The following is a 22,296-nucleotide window of genomic DNA, read 5'->3' as shown; positions in this document are numbered from 1 at the left end:
CAGAAGCTTTTCCGGAGGCAAGTTTCCCTATGGCTTGACAAACCTCCTCTACAGTGAATTCCAACTCATCTAGCTGGACAGTTAAAGTTACGGGTGCCGGCATAATTTCCAGACCCAGTTCAGCTGAGTATAGGGCTTTAAAGTGATCTTCCCAAACCCCGGCCTCAATGTTAGGTTCTATAGCAGATTTTGGTTCTCCAGACTCTGTGCTAACTATTCTGCGTGCATCCCTGGAGTCCAAGGCGGAGGTTAGGTTACTCCACCTTACCATATCCCACTCTTTCTTCGCGTGGTTCATTATTTCCTTATTATGGAGTCTCAGAGTGCGGGTTTTATGTTTATCACTCCCATCCTTGAGAGCCTTGAGCAACTCAGTTTTTGTCTTCCTGCAGGAGGCATTGTACCAAGAAGATGCAGGCGCCCTTTTCCTCCTGCTAGGGACCTGGGGATTAAGAACTTCAGCTAAGCAGACTACCAATTCCTGGTGCATAGACTGCAATTTGTCATTAAAATCTGGGGCCATGTGTTGAGTAGTTAGAGCGTCGACCTTCATAAGCGGAGGTAAGATTGTGTTATATAGTTTGGGTAATCCATCTACAGATGCCACAATTTTCCCCCACTTAACCCTGCGTCTATTGTTAGTTAAAATCATCCCATCTCCTTGATCTACCGCATCTTCAATTGCATTCTCCTTGGGCCCAGGGAAAACCATCTTTAGACTTAATGCAATATGGTCGCTGTCGGCCCTAGTGATTACCTCAAAATCGATAACCTTGGACCACAGCCGTGTCTCCACCATAATGTAATCGAGGCGTGATTCTTGGCCCTTCTTGTTAAAGGTGCACTTTGACGGAATGTCGGAAGGCGTCCGGCCATTACATGCCCTAATCGAATTATTTAAGGTTAGGGCCATAATCTGAATCGCCAGAGGGGACCACGACTTAGAACAGGGCAACTGGCAAGGCGGAATTACCTAATGTTCGTAAATGACAATTTAGGTCACCAGCCACCACAAAATAGAGGTCACTACTAAGAGTGTTCAAGAAGTGTGATAACTTCTCAATATTAGACTCGTTAACTGAGCTTACCAGACGTGAATAAACATTCACAATGGCAAGTTTAAAAGAGTTGGGCCGCTTCAAGAGCACACACTGGATATCATCAGAATAGGTGGAGATCGACTCACCCATGCAACCCAGTTGTAAGCCAACCCAGGTGGTGAGGCCCCCAGATGGGCGTCCCTTTCCTCCCCAGCGAGCAGGAACATGGAAAGCCGCACATCCCACTCTGTGTTGTTCCTCCCTGGCCCAAGTCTCCTGGAAGAGACAAATGTCGTTTCTATCCACAAAGGAGCCCCACTTTGGACAATTTAGTTTGTTTGGTAGACCTGCCACATTCCAACACATTATTAACATACACCTCGAATTACTACCATTCGATCAAATAATGTCACTCCCCAATTGAACACCTTCACTTGAAGATTCTTGAGGCGGCTCTAATGTGTGGACCAGCTCTACATTCCCCAGGCACTCCTTGCCAGTTCTCAGGCTGCTCCTCTGGATACAGACCTGGGATTCTGGTTGATCGCCCGTCTATTGACTTCTAGTTGATTCCCTGACATCCCCAATAGTGCGGTTCCTGCTGGGGATAGTACCTAATACTTCCACCCCGCTAAAGTTTAGTCAATCGACCTGTTCCAGGCCACTGTACCTATTATGGCATAAAGTTTGGCTCTGTACAAATGGTAATCGGTAATGCCTACCCTTCTCAGCCCCTCCCACACCACGATGTGTTACCAGGGCCCATCCGCCTTCTGTGTCTAACAAATCATTGGAGGGATAAAAATACGAGAGTGGGCGGGATTCAATGGTTGACCCAGGACTATAGTGCCTCCAGTTGCAGATATTTACAGTGCATGGGTCCCTAAAATTCACCAGCACGCAGTCACCAGTTACAGTTTTGGGGCTATGACCCACCCAAGCCACCCTACGTACCATTAGTATTTCGCTGGTGATATGAAGGGGGAGTGGTCTGTTCTTATTAAGCCAATAGGTGACTTTGTTTTTCAAAGTGGTGTATGATTCCAAATTAGGAGTAGTTATTTCAGGAACCCCTGTCAAAACAACCAGATATGGGCTCGTTTCCGGGGGGGAAATCAATTCTAGGCTCAATTCTAGGCTCCTCCTTAGAGCCCACAAGAGAAGGAACCCGCCCTCCCTGTTTTAATGTAAATGAAGCTTCCACTCCAGCATTATTAGACACTGTATTCAAAACTGCAGTAGCTCCCACTCCAACATTATTAGACAATGTATTTAAGACTGCAGTAGCTCCCACAGATGGAACAATAGAACTATCAGTTGATTTTGACTAATAGTCTATAGTGTGTTCAATGAGAGACGATGGCGTCTTCTGTTGGTTTCGTTTACCACAGTCCTTTCTTGCTGCCCACTAACTGGAAGTCCTTTCTTGCTGCCCATTAACTGGGAGTCCCAGCGCTGTTAATAATCTGAATACGAATACAGCGTGTCAAGAGGTGAGTTGTCCACCTTCTGTGTTTATTGTTTAAGTCCTCTATCGATTTCGATCAAGTCTCAGCCCCCACGTAATGACGGAGTAAGTGGGTTGTACGCGATTGTGGATATAAACCGCGCGCTTTATCTCTGATTCGTTTTTTCCACAAACTTGTCGGGACCACACGCGGGACGCTGGTGCACTCTTATTTAAGGTATGGCGCTAGATAGTTAAATTCAGGATATTCTAGATTTATATATCTAATATATATAATCTTAGCCTGTGACTCTTTTCGCAGAGGCTGTATATATTTAAAGGAACAGGGCTGAGAGGCTGGACATAACTCTTCAAGCTTGTGGCCAATCGATATAAAAACAAGAATGTAAGTAGATTGACTGTACTGTCTGGACTCTTAAAGCCACTTAAAGAGTGACATTAATTGGAGTCCCTTTCTTTCCTTTATCCTTATAGCGTCACGTTTGAGGAGACGTGTATATATATATATATATATATATACGCTTCGCATCTTCTGTTACTATCGATGTGTCTACCTTACAGCGTGAATAGTCAATATAAATTGAACAGTTTTTAAGTGAGTATTAAGATCGGATCTTTTATAATGTTTGCCTGATCTCTGGGGCGAGTTATGAACTTAACGGATATACATATATATCTTTCAGGTTTGATGCTTACACACCCAAAGATATACATAGCCATCGTGCAAGCAATATATGATCTATTCCTCAGCATTTAGATGTGAGTATAGCGCCGTCTGTTGTGTATATTAAAGATTGTCCATCAAGAATTGGTGTTATCCAATTTCTATGCTCTCTTTTGATTACAGTATCCATCATATTTATCCATCTGGGCCTGTAAATAGACGAAGCATAGTAGGCCTATGATTAAAGCCCACATAAAGTAGATATGTGGAAATTTATATAGTCTTGCTGAATGTAGGAGCAGTATACATATCCTATGCCCTCATACATTTCACATTATATATTACAGATATCTCTGAGTGGATAAAAACTAGAAATCTTTTGTCTCGCTGGACGAGTATTTTAATATCTAGGAAGGAGGTTACTCACCCCGAGCCTATAAGTTGTTCAAGGTATGAGTTTGTCGCAAATTATAGCACTTGGTGGGATGTACTGACCGCTCTACCATTATAAATCCCTAGCCAGCATGAACCATCCTAAAGGGGTAGCATACATATATGTTATCTGATCTACACTAATGGCAATATAATATGTGGAAAACTTACACCCATACCATTGCTGTGATATGAATGAGGAAATGTAATATGATTCCTATGTGAGCAAATTTTAAATTACATATGAGCTTTTTTCTGTGTTTCCTTAATATGTGTTTAAATGTTGATATATTAGTTGTATAAATATGTTTTTGTGTAGAACTAGGTTGGCAGCATCGAAGGGCTGTGGTGTCTAATTATGTTTAGTTTCTACCATTGGAGCAATGTATTGATAATTTTATTTCACCTGTTAGGCATAGCTGACTAAGTATTAGGTTATTTTTAATTGAACTAATTCTGGATTTTGAAACAAATTCTGTTTGAATTTCAAAACTGTTTGGGAAGACAGTTAATATTTTCCTGATGAAGGCGGCTAAACCTTTACTGTCCGTCGAAACGCTCTGAAATAAGGGAGAAGTACACCATATATTAATCTAGGACTACTCTGACTGTTGCAGAACGTTAACCTTTATTGTGTACTTTCCCTCTTTTGTAGTAATAGGAAGTATTGATGAATATTTGTGTATAATTTGTTCCTTCATTATATTGTCTGTGTTCCCAATTTTAATTATATTTTAAATATGTTTTTTATGTAAATGAATAAACTGTGCTAGCCGAAGTTATTGGTTTTATTATTGTCCATATTCATTGCTCCAATTGATAGATTTTTTGTGGTCTAATTTATGTTTATGTGTTAGTTAAAGCTATTGTCTTGGAATTAAGTTGCCCAAAGGGAAATTTTTATGACAGAAAGATGATTGTACCACAACAGTGGGAGATTTAAGCATTACAGTCCCACCTGATGCAGTATTCAAATGAGAATTGCCCTGATCTAACACATTTGATATAATATTGTCTAAAGTTCCCAGTGTGACATGCCAAAACTTCGCGAGCTGTTGCTCAATAGGGGTGAGTGTCTCTTCAAGCGGTCGGAGTGAGGATCTCAATAAGATGCTCAGTTTCACATATAGGGGGTCCTCCGCTGCCGCTGATCCAACGATGGATGTATCCACACCTAGTGAATTTTCTCCAGGGTTTGTTACAGTTAACAATGATGAATCAACTATATCAGTAGGCCTCGGCTCCTCAGCCCCCTTGCGTCTAGATGTTGTGACATTGTTGCCGGAGCCTTTGGCGAGTTTGGCCTTCCTGCCTCCAACAGTATTGGCAGTGACCTGCTACCTTTTAGGTTTAGCACCCTCACGTCTTTCCCGCAACTGACGGGTATTGGGTCTTTCCGGGGACTTAACCGGAGTGGGGTCAGAGGTAATCTCAATAGAATCCAGTGGTTGAAATCGGACAGCAGGGGAAGCAGCGACCTGGACCTGGGGAGTGGGTGGATTATGCACAATCGCTGAGACAGTGTTCATATTTGGTCCCCTAACAAGCTATGGGGTACGAGCATTAGCAAAATGGCCCATAGAGGATCTTTTGGCCATAGCTAAGTCCTGCGAAACCCGCCGTTCCATAAGTATAATGCCCTGGTCAATAACAGAGTTAGCTCTTAGTATAAAGTTATCTAATGTTCCCGTTAAATGACCACTTGAAGCCTTACTCCTACTCTCACGTGCAGCCATATTACTAGTCCACTCCTCGCCACAAAGAGTACTTACAGTGTGTCCAGGACGTAGACCTGTTCTGTCCTGTGGCAAACGGAAGAGGGGTGGCCCGGTCCGGTCTCCTCCGGGCTACAACGGGCTTAAACGGGCCCGCCCTTGGCCCAGGCTTTGCGGGCGCGCGCCCGCGCGTGTCCCGCAACGCGGGGGCGTGGCCCGAGATATAGAACATGTGGTAGGAGCGGGAAGAGGCACCAGCATCAGGGATGAAGGACTGCTGGTCCTCGCAGTCCCGCAACAATCACTCTGCCCCAGTAGTTGCACCACTCCTCGAGTGGCTCCCGCGAAGCGGGGGCCGCGAGGCGCTGCTTATGAAGTCCGGCGTGGGAGGGGCGGGAAGAGGCACCAGCGTCAGGGATGAAGGGCTGCTGGTCCTCGCAGTCCCGCAACAATCACTCTGCCCGAGTAGTTGCACCACCTCCTCGAGCAGCAGGAGGTGGTGTTTTGTCTAGTGGATGTTTTGACTCATGGAAAGGAAGCACTACTGTGCTTAATTTGTGCCGGAGCTTTCCGGTGCTTAGCACTGGCAGCACTTATTCATTAGGGCCGGGTCTATATATTACCACGCTTCTACAACTCTGCACGTCACATGGCAATGTGAATGTGCGTATGCGTAGCCTTTCACTAGACAATCACAGTAAATAATTAAGTTACCTCACTGACTCGGCGCATCACATACTGGTCCAGAGTATTCGGTGCTTTACAGAATAAATGAACTGGGACATTAATGAACGTTGCGTTACACTGCCAGGAGCACATCTGAAATCCAAGGCTTTCCCTAAGATAGTGCCAACCCTGCAGTCCTCCGGCCTCTAATCACTCACTTATTACAATCTGGCATGGCTCGTTTTCAAACCATGGTATTCAGCTGCCAAATGATCCCAAGCGCAATCAATATACCTTGAGGTGTATACATGCCCTTCACACTCCCCGAGCAAGGAGCACAGGGGATGAATGCCTTTTCTGCACTTCAAAAGAATGGCGCAGTCTACAGGTCTACAGCGGGAAGTAAACAGCTCAAGGGCTGCATGCGCTATGGGCAGGACATTGGCTGCGCGGTGGGTACAGCACGGCGCCACACAGGGCAAAGATGGACCAGGCTGGGTAGGACACGTAATGAATGAGATAGGAGAAATGTTATACAGCAGTCCGTCCGACTCATAATGTATTTACTGCATGAATGAATGAATCCAATATGAAGATCAGATTGATTCAGTCCTGAGTGATGGTCACGATGCGCATTTTGAATTTGCTTTCTTTAGTTAGGTGGCGGCCCTTGTCAGTGGGTGAGACACTGATTGGGCAAGGGGCCTGGATTTGGTTATGTGGGGGTAGGGCTGTGCGTCAGGCAGTGTGGGTAGATTTTTTCAAAATGCCATGCCCCGGCACACACGCACGCACGCACCGGTCCCCGCCACAAGTCATCAACGGTTGAGGCAGTACTGGGTTGAAATGTTTAGCCTGGCTCAGACGACATCAAGTAGTGCAGGCAGCAGCTTGGCCCAGGCCGCCTCTCAAATATAAAGGCAGGCAGGCCAGTACCCGGCCGCTCACCACCACTAGTGCAGTAACCGTAAGTAACAGCCATAATATAATATGCCATTACTAACGCTGTTTCTTTTGGGTGGGTCATGGATTCGTGGGTGGTTTAATGCAGGGTCGGATTGGGATCACAATTTGGCCCGGGCACTGACGGAAAAAGTGGCCCACATTCATGAGGCATAGCCAATATTAAAGGGGAGTGGCCCACATTCAAGGGGCGTGCCCATCCATGAAAAACCATTTGCACAGACAAGGAATGAAAGTGGGAGGATACTGTTCTTGAGCAGGACACAGGGCCAAGTTGACAATGGCCTACATGATGAGCAACTAAAAAAACACAGCAAGGCCCCTTTCTGTCACAAAATTATTCAATCCCTCCAGCGTAGGAGCCCCTGAAAAGCAGGAAAGCCCCTGCTATTGCGAACCAACTTAGCCCTCCCCAGACCTTCAGCTCAGGAGCACATGAACAGAGGTAAGGCCCCTGCAATTAGTAAATGAATCAGTCCTCCAGGCCTCAGGGCAATGTCCTGTCAGGGGAGCTGGGTCATCCAAGGTGGCCAGGTAGCCAGGAGGAGGCTGAGGTGAAGATGGTGCTATTTCCAAACATCACCTGGCCCCCCATTCTTCCTCGCCCACTATGCCCTGAATGTGAAGGGCTGTGGGCGAGGTGTTAAGACTAACACTGTTTCTGGGCTGCGTGGGCCCCAGGGGGGCCGAGGTGAAAATGGCTCATAGGCCTGAGCAACACCTGGCCCCCTGGGAGGCCGATGCTTGCAAACAATCACCCCTCCCCAGCCCAGCCTCAGCGTGATTGCTTGGCAGGGCAGGGGGTGAAGGAGAGGCCACAGCTGATAATCGCTGTATGGCTGCACAGAGAGGTTGCTTTCATTTTTTTTCTCCCCTTTCCTAGTCCACTCTCTGTGGACTGGGAAAGGGGAGAAAAAAACGGCCCACAGAGGGCACTGAGACACCGGCCCTTCGGCTGATGCCCGAATGCCCGCCTTGCCAATCCGCTCCTGGTTTAATGTGACGGTCACCGGTGTCGGCGTGGTAGCTCTGGCTCCCACTCAGCTCCACATGAAGTCCGGGGCTGAGTAAGTTAAAGCGGCCGGGGGGGGGGGGAGGTCCTGCAGTGCACCAGCCCATGCCCCCCTCCTTCCAGCCTATTTCTGTCATTAAGCAATCTAACCACTCCCGTCTGCCCAAGACAGGAAAAACACAGCAGGGATTGTGGATGAATGGATCACCCATGTTTCCTACCCTGGGGGGTAGGCAGGACCAGGCTTAGTTTTTATAAGCAACACATGGTTCCTGTTCGGAAGATATTCCAGATCATTAGGAAGCCCTGCCAAGAGGAATGGGGACTTGGGAGGGTGGGTAGGAGGAATTCCCTGCCTTTACCCAATGACATTACCAGGTGGAAGGCTGTGCACACACTTTATTCAATGGGCACAATGTGTACACCCTTGTCTACCACACAATGTTACAATCAATCCTGCTCAAAGTAAAAAGTGCAAATTCAGGAAACTGGGAAAAAATGACCACACATACACTCTAATGCAGGAATGTATTTTCTTAAAACAGATTATGAACAAAAGGAGGCAATTCTTGAGTTAATACGAATCCCTGCTAATTATTCTGAACGTGTTTCATTCCATGTTCTTATCCTGTCTGTGCCATTACAGAAGAGTGCCAACCATATGCAAATCAGTCTCATTCCAAAAAACTGCCTCCTGACGAGAGCCTCGGCACTTCTTTTTTTACAAATTAACCACTGGAAGCGCAGAGGGTTAATGTGCCTGCTGCTAAGAACATGCACCATGCAGATCACAAAGTGCACATAATCTAAATAGGTCAGTGGGTTACTGTTTTGTCAGAGTGACCCTATTGTTACTTGCAGTTAATTTTTTTTGTTTGAATATATTTTATTGGTTTATGCAGTCAATCAGTCAATACACAGATATGCAGTGCTGAAGAAGAGAATAATTCACATACATTGCATAATAATAGTACAGTAAGACAGTACATTGACATTGCTCATCAAAACAGTCTTTGTCTATACCAGTTTGTGCAGCAGAAATGCTAGGGCAACGTAGATAGGTAATATAGCAGCAATGGACGTGATGACACTCAGTATGTAGAGCAATGCAACCTCAGGGTGTTATGGGGCAAGGTTTAGTGGGAGGTGGCATGTTCTAGTGGCTCTGTGTTGTGTTCACTTAATTCCTGATATACAGTGCGTGGTAGCACCAGATGTGGTGTGTAATCAGGAGTACCGAATGTCGGAGGTATACCGTCCACTAATGCAACATATCCAATATTTTAGCAAACATTGCAGTGGAATCCACCACCGTAACTTCCAAACAAAACCGTTGGGGACAAAAAGTCAAACAGGGCAAAACAAGGGAAAGAGATAAGGTCTCTAGCACCACAATGTGATTGCTGAGGGGGTAGAAATAAAAAAAAGGGAGGGGGAGTAGGTCGTGTCAACAGTATTGTAGTGTCATGAGGCGGATCAGTGTGCAGTTGGGAAGGCGAGTGTCCGGGTCCGAGATCTATATGACAAGAGTAGGTTGTAAGCGTCGCTCAGTGTGTCGGGGGGAGGCTGCATCAATATTTAGGAGGTGTCAAGGTGTTAACTCTAGGGGCTTGCAGGTGCCAAGGAGATAACACGACCTAGCTGTACAGCAGTGTCTCATCTCATAGGTATACGCCGCTCCCAGTGTGTTACCTCCTAAGAGAGTCCCTGATCCAAGCTTGCCTGTTGGAAGGATTTCAGTGTATCCTCCCAGAGTTGCGCAATTGGAAACTTCCTCAAACCCGCTGTTTCCTCTCGGTGCAGTGTGATGCTTTCAGCTCTTGCCCAGTTAGTGAAGGAAGTGCACCAGTATTTAGCGAGTGGGGGTTCACCCTTTTTCCAGTGTTTGATGAGCATGCGTTTGGCAGTGATGATGTTACTTGCAGTTAATAAATTAAAATCCTAACATAGAATAGTGAGCTATTAACTGTCATGTAAGAGCTGCATGCAAACTGCAAGGTATAAATTAGAGCGTTATGTTTTTTTACCCCAGTCTTTGATTATCATAATGTTACAAAAAAGGGTTCCTTTGGGTAGAAATCAATTTAGATTATTGAAGAGAACTCATAACCATAGTATTACGTTTTTAATTCTGAGTTTGTGTTTCTCCAGACCAATCACTATTAAACTATGCTGTCTACTAGTATGGTTGTCATGTGACTCCTACACTTGTAGTCCTTTGTTTTATGTAACATTTTCTATACAGTGATTTACACACGTATGATTGATTGTCTCTGTGTAATATGTATGATGAAAAGTGCTCTGACACCCTACACTGTTATTGGTGGTGCTGTAAATGTTCTAATACTTTATTATTTTGACATTTTTACGCATGCTAACAGTCTATGCAAAGATTTGTCCTTATTAGTACCAGTGAAACATACACCTGCAGCAGTGAGAAAGGTGACCAGTTAAACTTTGCAAAGGGCCCTCCACTTCACAGCAACACAAATCACATTTTTTAGTAACTTTTGATCTGTTTGAGCTATATACAATTTCTTAGTTAAAATCGTCAAATTATTCAGCAAATGATGTATTATGTGGCAAATATGTCAGAAGCCATAATTATGTGGAAAACATTTGTAAACTAGGATATTTTGCCATTCATGTTTGAACTGCTCCTGTGGAAAAAGGGAGGAGAAGTGCTGAAGACAGAAATTGCATGGCTGGGAGAAAAATGGCTTGTGATTCCACTTTTAAGGATATTTGTGACATTCTGTCATTGGAAATGTATCCCACTTTGTGAATGTATTTTAATGTCTATAACTCATATTAAACCTTAAATAAACATGTGAATCCGTTGGTTAAATTAAATAACGTAATAAGCTGTAACCGGTTAGTGAAATGGGAAACAAATACAAAAAATTTGAATATTTTGCTCTTTCTGCCACACCTCTGACTCCGCCCACTGACCCAATCTATGGGTTATTCCCGCCTTCTGATTCTCTGCCCACAGTTCCCCTACTTTTTTTCCCCCACTTCGACCACTGGTTACAGGCGAACGCAGAAGAAAGTGCACCAGTGCACTGCTGAATATAAATCAGAGTCAATAATCCGTAATAAAAGGGCTTAGCATTAACTATGGTGAAGCAGTATTGTTACCTATGCATTTCATTTTCAAAGCGTACCGTGCCGTTTACTCAACACTTGCAGAACTCGGAGCTGATACAGGGACAGGTGTGTGATTCATCTAGTCCCACTGAGGATGCGTGCGCAGAACACTTCCTCAGCTCTTTAAATTATGGCTTTTTGTACTATAGTTTTCACCCCATCATGGAGGTGTTGGAGCGAGGTTCAGAACAAAATTTTGCTCTGACTCGCAAAGTTAAACTTCCATACTATAACCGTATTAATGAGTTTGTGATGAAATATACTAATCAACCTAGTTTAAAATGCATACACGACACAAGGGACTAACTCATGTGCTTTATGTTGCAAACTGCCAGTTTGTGAAAAATAATAAATTAATCTTGTCTATTGTCTTTGTCAGTATTAAATGCGGCTGTTTAATTAATGGCATGTGCTTATTTTGTGTGCTTATGTTATGTCTTTTCGTCTTTATGTGGCATTAGCTCATGGAGAATTCTGCGGCCAAAAAGAAGAATGGTAGATATAAATAGGCAGCTCTATGTGCTTCTGTTTCAGCTAGGTAACATTGATTAATGGGTTAATATTTAGCAAAGGGGGTGGGTAACAGAATGAATCTCAATACTTTAATTAATTAATGTCTTGTGTTTGTCTGAATACTAGTTACCGGGAGAGGGGCCTAAGGCCTAGCGTTTTAAGATGGTGCTTAGAATCCTGTCCAGAGTGGAGCCTGCACGTATACCGAGTTGGAAACATTTGTCACATCGACAGTTGCTAAAGAAATACTGATGAATGACTTTTGTGCAGGATGTGCTCTGAGAATGACAAAATCAAGGACGGGATGAGGCAAATCTGCCAAGTTAAGGAAGCAACGAACTGATATTCAATAAATTGTTGCATTTCCGAGGAAGCTAGAGTTGCATGACTGAGAGGACAATGGTGTTTTAGAAAGCTCAATTTTGGATTGAAAACGAGGTGATGATCTCACATGGACTGACATCTGTCAGCCAATTAGAACTTTGGATGGCAGGAAAAAGAATACTTTTAGTGGAGATTAGCTAGTCAGAGAAGGTATCAAACTTGACCCCTTTGACAGGAGGGGGCTGCTCGTTTCCCGATTCCAGAAGGGCGTGACGTGCTGATGAACATTTGGCGCACGTAAGGATAATAGGCCTAAATGAATTTTCCCTTATAGGTGGAGCTAAGATTAGTTAGGGGAATAGCTTGAGGGATTGAAAACTGTTATATTGCCTTAATACATGTTTATTGAAGTGCTTTGAAATGTCAGCCTAATTGATCATTCCTCATTAAATGCTGCTTATTTGCTAATAAAATAATGACTTATTAAAAAAGATGCTTTTTCTTTGAAGAATAAAATTAATAAATTAGATTTTTGAAACGACAAGCTGGTCTTGTTTATTCATGGTCTAGTTGCCATCAGCTGATCCATTTACCTAAGTGACTTAATTAAAGTGATATTTGCATAAAACCATGGTAAGAGATGACATTCTGCAGATGTATATAAATGTGTAAATAGTTTGTGAATAGGTTCCGATTAATTAGGTCACATGATTCAGTTGCCCAAAATTTGTCTCGTTAGTTTATGGGCCTTGTGAATGATTTATGATTAATGATGAGTATCATGGTGTTGGGTAGCGTTGTTGAGACACTTTTTCTATAGGGGCGCTGGATCAGAGGCTAGGCTCAGAATTGTGTTGAAGAGCGAGGAGGGCCTTGCTAATTGTAGCTTACTGCATCCTACTGAGGTCTAAGTATGCATTTGTTGTGTATGTTTGGTTTCTAATGTTTCTACTTAATTTAAACTGGTAGTTGCTGGTGGGGCCCACAGGCACTCCTCTTTGAGACTGTCACTTTCTTTTCTCTAAAGACTTTGCTCCAGAAGAAAAGAGAGCAAAAGAGAGAAAAACACAAAAGGGAGAAAGACAGAAAAACAGAGATACTGGAAGAAAGCAGGGATGAAAAGAACCTGCAAGAGTGAGATACCGAGGCAGGGCGTCTCTGGTGCTGATTAAGGAGGCATGAGGTGGTATCAAGACCGCACAGTCATTGCTATTCATTACCGCGGCCTTCAATAGGACTGACCTCAGCAGAATTTCTGGCCCTGGCACTTATTCTTTTACAAATTAAGAAGTTTCCTCAAATAAAAACTGGCCAAATCACAAGAGCAAGTCGCATGACTTTAGGCGGGGTCATGACTTTTGGGAATTGTGAGAGCTATTCAGATGAGTCAGTCAACGGGTAAACATTTGCTGCTGAAATATGCAGTCATCTGCATGTCACAAGTTGTATTTCTGGCCAACTCAGGCCACCATTATTCTGAGATCTATAAATTGGATACAAATACATTGAGAAATAGTATCATAGTTGTTGACAGTGTCTACAATTTCCTAAACTCTGTTAAGCAGCAATGTAAAGAAATTGAATATTATGACAATATCCCTTCGGTGACAGCATAAAACCCCATGAAAATAGTAATAGCTAGCTCTTCTTAAAGGTTTATCCAGCCCTCATATCAACCATCTAAAGGACTAGCCCTCTGCTCTAATTAAACTTAATCTGAAATGTGTCATCCTTTGAAGTTGGACAATAGCCTACTTTCAGCCGGGTCTAATGCATCTCAATAATTAATATTTTCAACCAATGAGGTTTTGACAGTGCTTCCTAAGAGTGGCTTATGGGAAGGACAGGTCTTGCACCGAATGAAGGGTCAAGGTGGGCTACCCCCACTAAATACTTCAGGGTGGGGAGACCCATTTAGGACTGCCAATGTCCCAGGATACAGGTACATTAAGGATGTCACTCTTGAGGACTGTATTAGTATTTTTGGCATTCATAGACTTAAAGATCCTTCAACTGAGCCAAAAGGAAAAATAAAGAGGAACCACCAGAATAAAAAGAAAATGATTTTGAACAGTTACATACATGGCCAGAGACTTGCATTTTTATATAACATGAAGACACACCTGATCCCCAGCGTGTCAGCATAAACTTTAGACAAGACAAGTCCTAAACAGAAAGAGACACTCTCTGCTAGTTGAAACTTTTTCTTTTTAAAGTTTATGCATTATCTCCAGAAAGTCCAAGTTACATGTTTGAAATGTAGTCATCTCATGCTCAAAACAGATGCTTTGCCCATCATCATTCATGCCCAAGTCTCCCTCCTACAACGTCTACCTTCTAGGATCCATCCTTGGCTCTATACTCTTCAATCTGCATCTTGAACTTCCGTTAATTGTAATTGTAATTGTAATTGTAAGAGGCATTTATATAGCTCATGGCTACCCGGAGGCATCCCAGCGCTTACAGTGAAAAACAGGGGGATGTTGCTCAGTTTGGAAAGAGGAATGTTTTCAGGGATCTACGAAAGGAAAAGTGGTTGGATTCTATGTGCAGGTAAAGAGGAAGGGAGTTCCAGAGTCTGGCAGCGTTAAATGAGAAAGATCGACCTCCGCTTCTTGCCTTCCTAATTCTAGGAATAATGGCCAAGTTCTGGGTTTTGGAGCGAAGGGATCTCTTGGGCTCATAAGGCTGGATAATGCCCTGAAGAATAGGGGGGTCCGATTTTAAACATAGACTTATGAGCAATGCACAAGGCTTTGAACTTAACTCTCTCCTGGACTGGCAGCCAATGGAGTGACTTTGGGTTGTCTGTAATTTGGAGATAGTGGCAGCAGGGGAACCCAAGTAAAGGGCATTAGCATAATCCAATCTGAACCAGTTAGGGCTTCTCTGTGGAACAGTTATATTTGATTGCCAATATACTGTCAATACCCGGTAGTACATGAAAGGTACCTCACTGGGTGACACTACACAGCTTTCCATGATCACGTTCAAACCTAACCTTCAGAAACGTTGGTGTAGCTCATCCCACCCCTTGCACCTTAGAATCTTTGCTGCACTGTGAACCTCTCTGTCCAGTCTTGGCTACGCCCTTTACTATATGATAGCAAACTGGATATGACTGAATTCATTAAATCGCTAAGTCAGATCTATGACAAAAGACTGAACCGCCACACCAACCTTATTATGATGGCTAAGAATGCTGAGTTCCATATCACACTCTGAGAGGAATAACATCATATTTGACTGCACAAGTTCTCAAAACAGTGCTTAGTAGTTAATGCTGTTGGGATATAAGGCTCTCACTGAGAGCCTTCCATGTGAATATCCCATTCTAAATGTGATAATTCACTACTATGAGGTCGCAACGGTGGATTACAGATCTCATGACCCACTGTTGTTACATCACAAAGGAATTTCAGGCTGCTCTGGCTAGGGTCTGTCAGCTAAGGCATTTTTACAAATGTGGGACAGGGAGGAGTGGCCATGTTATGTATGGCTTCTCCATTACTCCCTTGTCCCTCTGTAGCAGTTTAAAGCAGGGATAAATTATTTTGGGTGGGGCATACATAACATTTGTCATTCAGAGTGACATCATAGACAACTCGAGCTTCGCTCTCCTTGTCTATTTTATGTCACTTAGAACCCCTCGGTGGTCGTATTCTTCATTACTAGAAGTAGCAATACCTGCGGTCTGGGTACTTCCGCATGCGGGAATACCGAGGCAGATTCACTGCATTATTTGGAATAGCGCCTTCATTGGTATTTTCAATATGTATCCTGTCCCCTCAAGGCTACTGTGGTATGATTTGTATCTGGCAATTGACTTAATGGCCATATTACCCCAGTCCTACTGCACTTCAACGCCAACCTCTCAAAGTCAGTGGCATTTAGGCTTATTGCATCGAATAATATGCACCAATTCTCTATATTAAATAGCATAGAAGTTGAATATCTTTGAAGAACTCAGTTCACTCAGGAACGCCAAGAATCTCGTTCCAAAACTACATTTTTTAAGAGACGCTACAGTGCCCCACAGTCTTTCTGAAGATGACACCCAAGAATATGGCACCCCGCCTTGGCCTTGAAATATTCTCTTTAATATTTAATATTTTAATATTTTAATATTTTTATATTTTAATATTCTCTTTATTCCCTAAAACCTAAAAACTCCTCCTCCTCTGGACACATCTCTTTTCTAAGCCCTTTAAATTTCCTATCACCTTGCAAGACGACCTGAATGTTGTACTTTTCTGGAGCTGATGTCTCTATGTAATTCACTGCATTTAACCTTTTGATTTAAATAATTTTGTAATGTTATGCTTGGGGACTTTAGTGACCAGATGTACGACCCTTCCAATTTGCGAACCGCTAATTGCGTCGTTTTGCGACTCACAAATTGGAATTCACAACAGTGTCTAGCAATCCCAGGGATGGTGGCCTGCTGGGGTCTGCAGACAACCATGTCTGTGACTGCTTTATAAATAAAGCAGTTTTTGTTTAATTGCAGCCCGTTTTCCTTAAAGGAAAACAGGATGCATTTAAAAAAATAAAATTAAAACATTACTGTTTCATTTGATAAGATTAGGCAGTGGTCCGTGAGACCACTGCCTGCTCTTAAAAAATATTTTCAATGCCAGTCACAAAGGAGAAGGGATCCCCTGACCGTTTGCCAGTGGCTTACCCCCCATTTAAACTGGGTGGTAAACTGCGAGTGTTTTGCAGCCGCAATTGTGGCTCCAAAACAATCTTACATTGAAGTGCGACTCACTTTTAGGAAGTGACGCCCTTGGCACACCCCTTCCTAATAGTGAGTCGCAAACTCTATTTTGCGAGTCTGTAACATGTTACCTACTCGCAAAATAGGGTTTGGAAATAGGGCAGACCTATTTTGAGGTCACAAACGGGCTGATTTCCCGTCTGTGACCCCAAAAAAACGGTCGCACATCTGGCCCTAAGTTCTCTGTGTTCCTTCTATATTTATCAGTTAGATACTTTTTCACAAATTATTAAATGTGTTTTCTCCACATTTCATTTTGTAACAATAATTGGATGTACTTAGTAATTTTTCTTACGACCTTCAATAAAAGCACAAATAAACTGAATAAATAAATGTAGACTCCCATACGTGCAGTTCAGCTTCAGAAACTCACTCGGGCTTATGAAAGCAAAAAAAAAAAAAAATGGAAGGCTAGCTTTAGGATTCGTTCCGGTTGTCCACTCCTGCGGCTGCTAATCTCGTGACATAAACTCGGTAGCCGTGCACAATGCATCTATTCAGACGCCATTCAGTCTCATAGCCACCAGTTAGTTCAAGCAAACGGTCTGAACGAGACGCCATAAGTAGGGAAAAGCCTTATCGTGCACAGTGTGCTGTGCAGTGCTGAGGTGGTCGATGCTTGGCTCTGTCCTGGACTGAATTTTAAAGTCCAAAAGAAAGCGCGAGGACATCTAAAGAGGGCTGTAGACGCAAGAAGGGCGACCCGGCATCTTTCCCAGGCTCTGTCAATGGTGAGTAGAGCAAGGAGGCAGGGGTTCCTACAGTCACCTCGAGTGACCGTCAGACAGCAGCCTAAATATTATTTGTACTATGAACAGGATGGGTCAACTAGTGTTCTGTCTATTGCTGGGAGAGATCCCATGTTTGAGAAACCAATATCAAGAAGATGGTCTCCAGAGCTGGCTCTTTGAGCATTTTAGGGAGATCGCAGGCCTTTTGTGGATGTGTGGCGTCTGCAATATCTCGGGTTGTGCATGACAACCCCATGCAAGCGAGCATACACGAGTGGATTTGTTATGAAACAAGCAATCTCCGTGGATGTGGTTAACGGTGACCACTGCCTCTGAGGTTGAATGTTTTCTTCAGTCATTTTTACTTTTAGATTCTTTCTCTGATTTCTAAAATGTTACCCCTGGGCATCATTGAGCTGAAAAGCTAGCACTTCTGGTGCAAAAGAGTTGTGCATCTAAGTGAGCTGGCTTCCCAGTCCATACGAGGGGAGCACAACCGTCCACGCGTTTTAAAGGGAAATTACTTCTGCTGCTGCCTTATTTGTACTCCCCAAGATGAAGCACCATCACGAATTTGCTATGTTATTGCAAACATAGAGAAAGATCTTGTTCCAATTTTTTTTATTGGTTTTCAGTCAAGTTGTTGCATCATCTTGTGAAATCCAAGCACGACTGGTAGCACCAAAGCCACACAGTTATTTTAGCATGTGTGATCTCAGTCTGGTAATGTATGCTATGGCTGTTGATAGACTTTACTTCCCCCTCCCACCTCCCCATCCATGGCCCTGTACTGCCTTTCAATAGGTGGATGCATAAGAAGGGAAGGCTGCAGTCAGGGCACAAGTCCTAAAAAAAGAAGTGGGGGGACTCTCCAAGTTAGGCGTGGTCACAGGAAGTGACATCACGACAGGAAGTGACATCACAACAGGAAGTGACATCACGACAGGAAGTGACATCACGACAGGAAGTGACATCATGACAGGTGTGAGCAGGACAAATGCAAGGCAGGGAGATCTGTTGAATAGGATGGCTCCCATCTCTCCCTCCGCCTGCACCATCTCTCCCTCCGCCTGCACCATCTCTCCCTCCGCCTGCACCATCTCTCCCTCTGCCTGCACCATCTCTCCCTCTGCCTGCACAATCTCTCCCTCTGCCTGCACCATCTCCCCCTCCCACTCCGCCTGCACCAGCTCTCCATCTGGCTGCACCATCTCTCCCTCTGTCTGCACCATCTCTCCCTCTGCCTGCACCATCTCCCCTCTGCCTGCAACATCTGCCCTCTGCCTGCTCCGTCTCCCCTCCGCCTGCACCATCTCATCCCCTGCCTGCACCATCTCTCCCTCTGTCTGCACCATCTCTCCCTCTGTCCACACCATCTCCCCTCTGCCTGCACCATCTCCCCTCTGCCTGCACCATCTCCCCTCTGCCCGCAACATCTGCCCTCTGCCTGTTCCGTCTCCCCTCTGCCTGTTCCGTCTCACCCCCTGCCTGCACCATCTCATCCCATGCCTGCACCATCTCTCCCTCTGCCTGCACCATCTCTCCCTCTGCCTGCACCATTTGCACTCTGCCTGCACCATTTCCACTCTGCCTGCACCATCTCTCCCTCTGTCTGCACCATCTCTCCCTCTGCCTGCACCATCTCCCCTCTGCCTGCACCATCTCCCCCCTGCCTGCACCATCTCCCCTCTGCCTGCACCATCTCCCCTCTGCCTGCAACATCTGCCCTCTGCCTGCTCCGTCTCCCCTCTGCCTGCACCATCTCACCCCCTGCCTGCACCATCTCACCCCCTGCCTGCACCATCTCATCCCCTGCCTGCACCATCTCATCCCCTGCCTGCACCATCTCTCCCTCTGGCTGCACCGTCTCCCTCTCAGCCTGCATCATCTCCTTCTCTGCTTGCACCATCCACCCCCTCCGCCTGCACCTCCCTCCCCTGCCTGCTGCTCTTTTAACCCTTTCCTCGTCGCCTTCTCCCCCCCCATGGTTTCTCCCACAGTTTTTGGCTCTTCTCAAAGTGACTGAAATAAACTCATGAAATGCGCTTTGAATTTGTGCACGCAAATTTGCGCCTACCCCGCTCCTACCCCGCTTCGATGTGCTGAGTATCGGAGCCTTTTTTTAATACTTTTGTATGATTCAACTGAACATCCATTGTCTAGGGCAGGCGTGGCAAACAGGGTGAGGCCTTTTTTCGTTCCTCCTGCCATCCTGCACACTCTGTGACCTACCTGCGTTTGGCCCATCATAGCGCTGTCCAAAGAAATCAAATGGTCTTTTCAGTGCTTCTCATATTAACATCTGCAGTAATGCAGGACAAGCCTCGCAACATATATACACGGATGATTCAAAAGGTTCCAAAAATTAACTGCAAATGTGACTTTTTACGAAACTCTGAAAGTTCTTACCATTAGAGATTGGGCCAATCTTGACTTTGTGTTCACTGAATGTGGTGTTCCCCAAACGCCCACATGCACTCGGAACATGAACACGACCAAGATCGCATCTCCGAGCAAAAAGAATAGTGAGCAGAATACTCAAGCCCCTCCTGACAAAGCCGCTGCGCTCGCAGAACTGGGAAAAGGAAGATTCTGGCATCCGTCCATTTCCCTGCACTATAAACAGCATGGGACAATACGGACGGTGTTACATGAACAGTAAATAAATAGCGAGGAGTTCATTTTGGTGTCAGCCCTCTGCTGGTGACACCCGGTGCGGCCCGCACCTCCCGCACCCCCCTTGTGACGCCACTGATCACAACCATCCCCAGAAGAGCTCTCTTGTCCAATGATCTAACCATTCATCCTTCCATCAAACCCCTGATATCCACCATTCCAAATGTACATTGTCATCTATTAATTCTTGTATCCATCATGCAGTCTTTCACCATTCATTCTGTCCTTCCAACTGTGTGCCCATCCATATCCAAACCTTTTCAACTATTTGAAAACCTATCCATCGTCTATCTTTCCATCCATCCTTTCAGTCATCCATCCCTTCATCCATCCATTCACTCACTCATCCATCCAACCGTGTACCATTTCACCCAAGCATCCTTTCACTCATCCATCCACTCTTCCACCCACCCATCCATTCACTCATCCATCCAACCATTTACCCTTTCACCCATCCAGCCTGTAAGACAATAAGAAATGTACATTTGTCAGGTGTCATACCTGATATAATTATCATAATGTTATCGATCTAGTGAAGATGGAAGGCTGATACAGCAGCATAAGATTAGGGTACCCAACACTTTTACACTTGTTCACTGAAAAACGATTGCATCATATTATGGTGAATATTGTGTTGAATATACCGAAGTGCACAAACATGTTTAAAAAAGCAGTCACAAAAGAAACATTTCCGGGGTGTCTGTGGATTCTTGTGCAAGGGCTATGAATCCCAAAAGTTACAGTGGAGTGGTGCATGCTTCCTCACCTTTCCAGGAAAGAAGAGGGTGGTTCTTGCCTTTTATGCACAGCCAGTTGCGGGGTGTTCGCCTCTGATTTGAGCAAGCAGGCTGGAGAGAAGGGACTAACATACCTCTTGGGAACTCGACTCACCGATTAACAGCCCTGCAAGAGCCTTCACTGCTCAGATTTTTTTTTATTTTAGACAAAAATGTGTGAAAAAACAGTCTTAAAATAATCGAACTTTTATTTGAAACACATTACACCCTCCGTTCATTTTCAAATGTTGCACATCGTGTTAGCTTTCAACATATGCCAAAAGAAGAGAGAGAGAGACTCCTGACCCTGTGGCAAGCAGCATACTTCTGGTGAGATTTTTGGGAATGCCCTTGAGCCTTGACCAGCTGTTAATGTTGCCGGCGGCGCTACCCGCAGGAAGCGGCTCACCACATGCCGTAACACCCCAAACTGGCCCATTGACATTCTGTATGTGGCAATCAGCCCCATACAAAGTGACAATGGGCGGGGTGGGGCTGCTCTTGCGCTTCTAGCAGCCTGTGATTGCAGGAATGGGGGCAGGCAGGTGGAGAGAGGGCGCTCTGTGCCAATGTTTTGAAGCATGTGCGATGCAACAGAAGGTGGCATTTCTTTCAAGCTCCCCCACATCCTGCTCGGCGCCTCGGCGCCCCTGGCTTCTCATCACGGCGCACCGGGGTGCCGCGGCGCACACTTTGGGAACCACAGCATTAGGGGATGATGGGCTAATAAAGCTGGCTGTGAGGTGCAATATTGGGAGAGTCTGTTTTCGTACATATCCGGCTGAGGCGGGCAGGCAGCAGGCGAGGCCGGGGACGAAGGAAAGTCTGGATCGGGACGGCGTTTTGATTGAGCAGGGTGGACGGCGTCCACCCTGGAAAACCCTGGAAAATAAGTGGGGGGATGCCGTCCACCCGCGTGGTACCCCGACTCGTGCCCTGGCTGCAGTACTGTAGGTGATAGGTCAGGTTGTTCTCTCTAGCTAGACAGTCCTGCTGTCCCAATATTATGCAGTATAAGTGCCTTTCCAACAGGAGGTGCCATAGGTGACAGTCTTTTATGCCTTAACGCCGTCTGTGGTTGACTAGTAGAATCTTAACGTGCTATTTATATATGTAATCTACTGCTATTTAGACCCTGATCATCAGTTTAACGATAATCTTGATTTGGACGCAAATAGGAGTTTGCGTCCTAATTTTGATTACAGCGCCAAGACACCTCCGAGTATTTGTGCGCTCTATAAATCCCGTTAACATTAACATTAACAAGATGTGAAGTCATAGCACACATTCTGTGTTTTGTCGCTTGGAAGTAGTGAAATTTGGTATTACCATTCTATCCCCATTCCAAGGTACACAACTCCGAATGGGGAGACACTGATGAATCGA

This window comes from Lissotriton helveticus, chromosome 12, assembly GCF_964261635.1.
Source record: "Lissotriton helveticus chromosome 12, aLisHel1.1, whole genome shotgun sequence".
Taxonomy (NCBI): domain Eukaryota; kingdom Metazoa; phylum Chordata; class Amphibia; order Caudata; family Salamandridae; genus Lissotriton; species Lissotriton helveticus.
Note: the sequence above shows the minus strand (reverse complement) of the source record.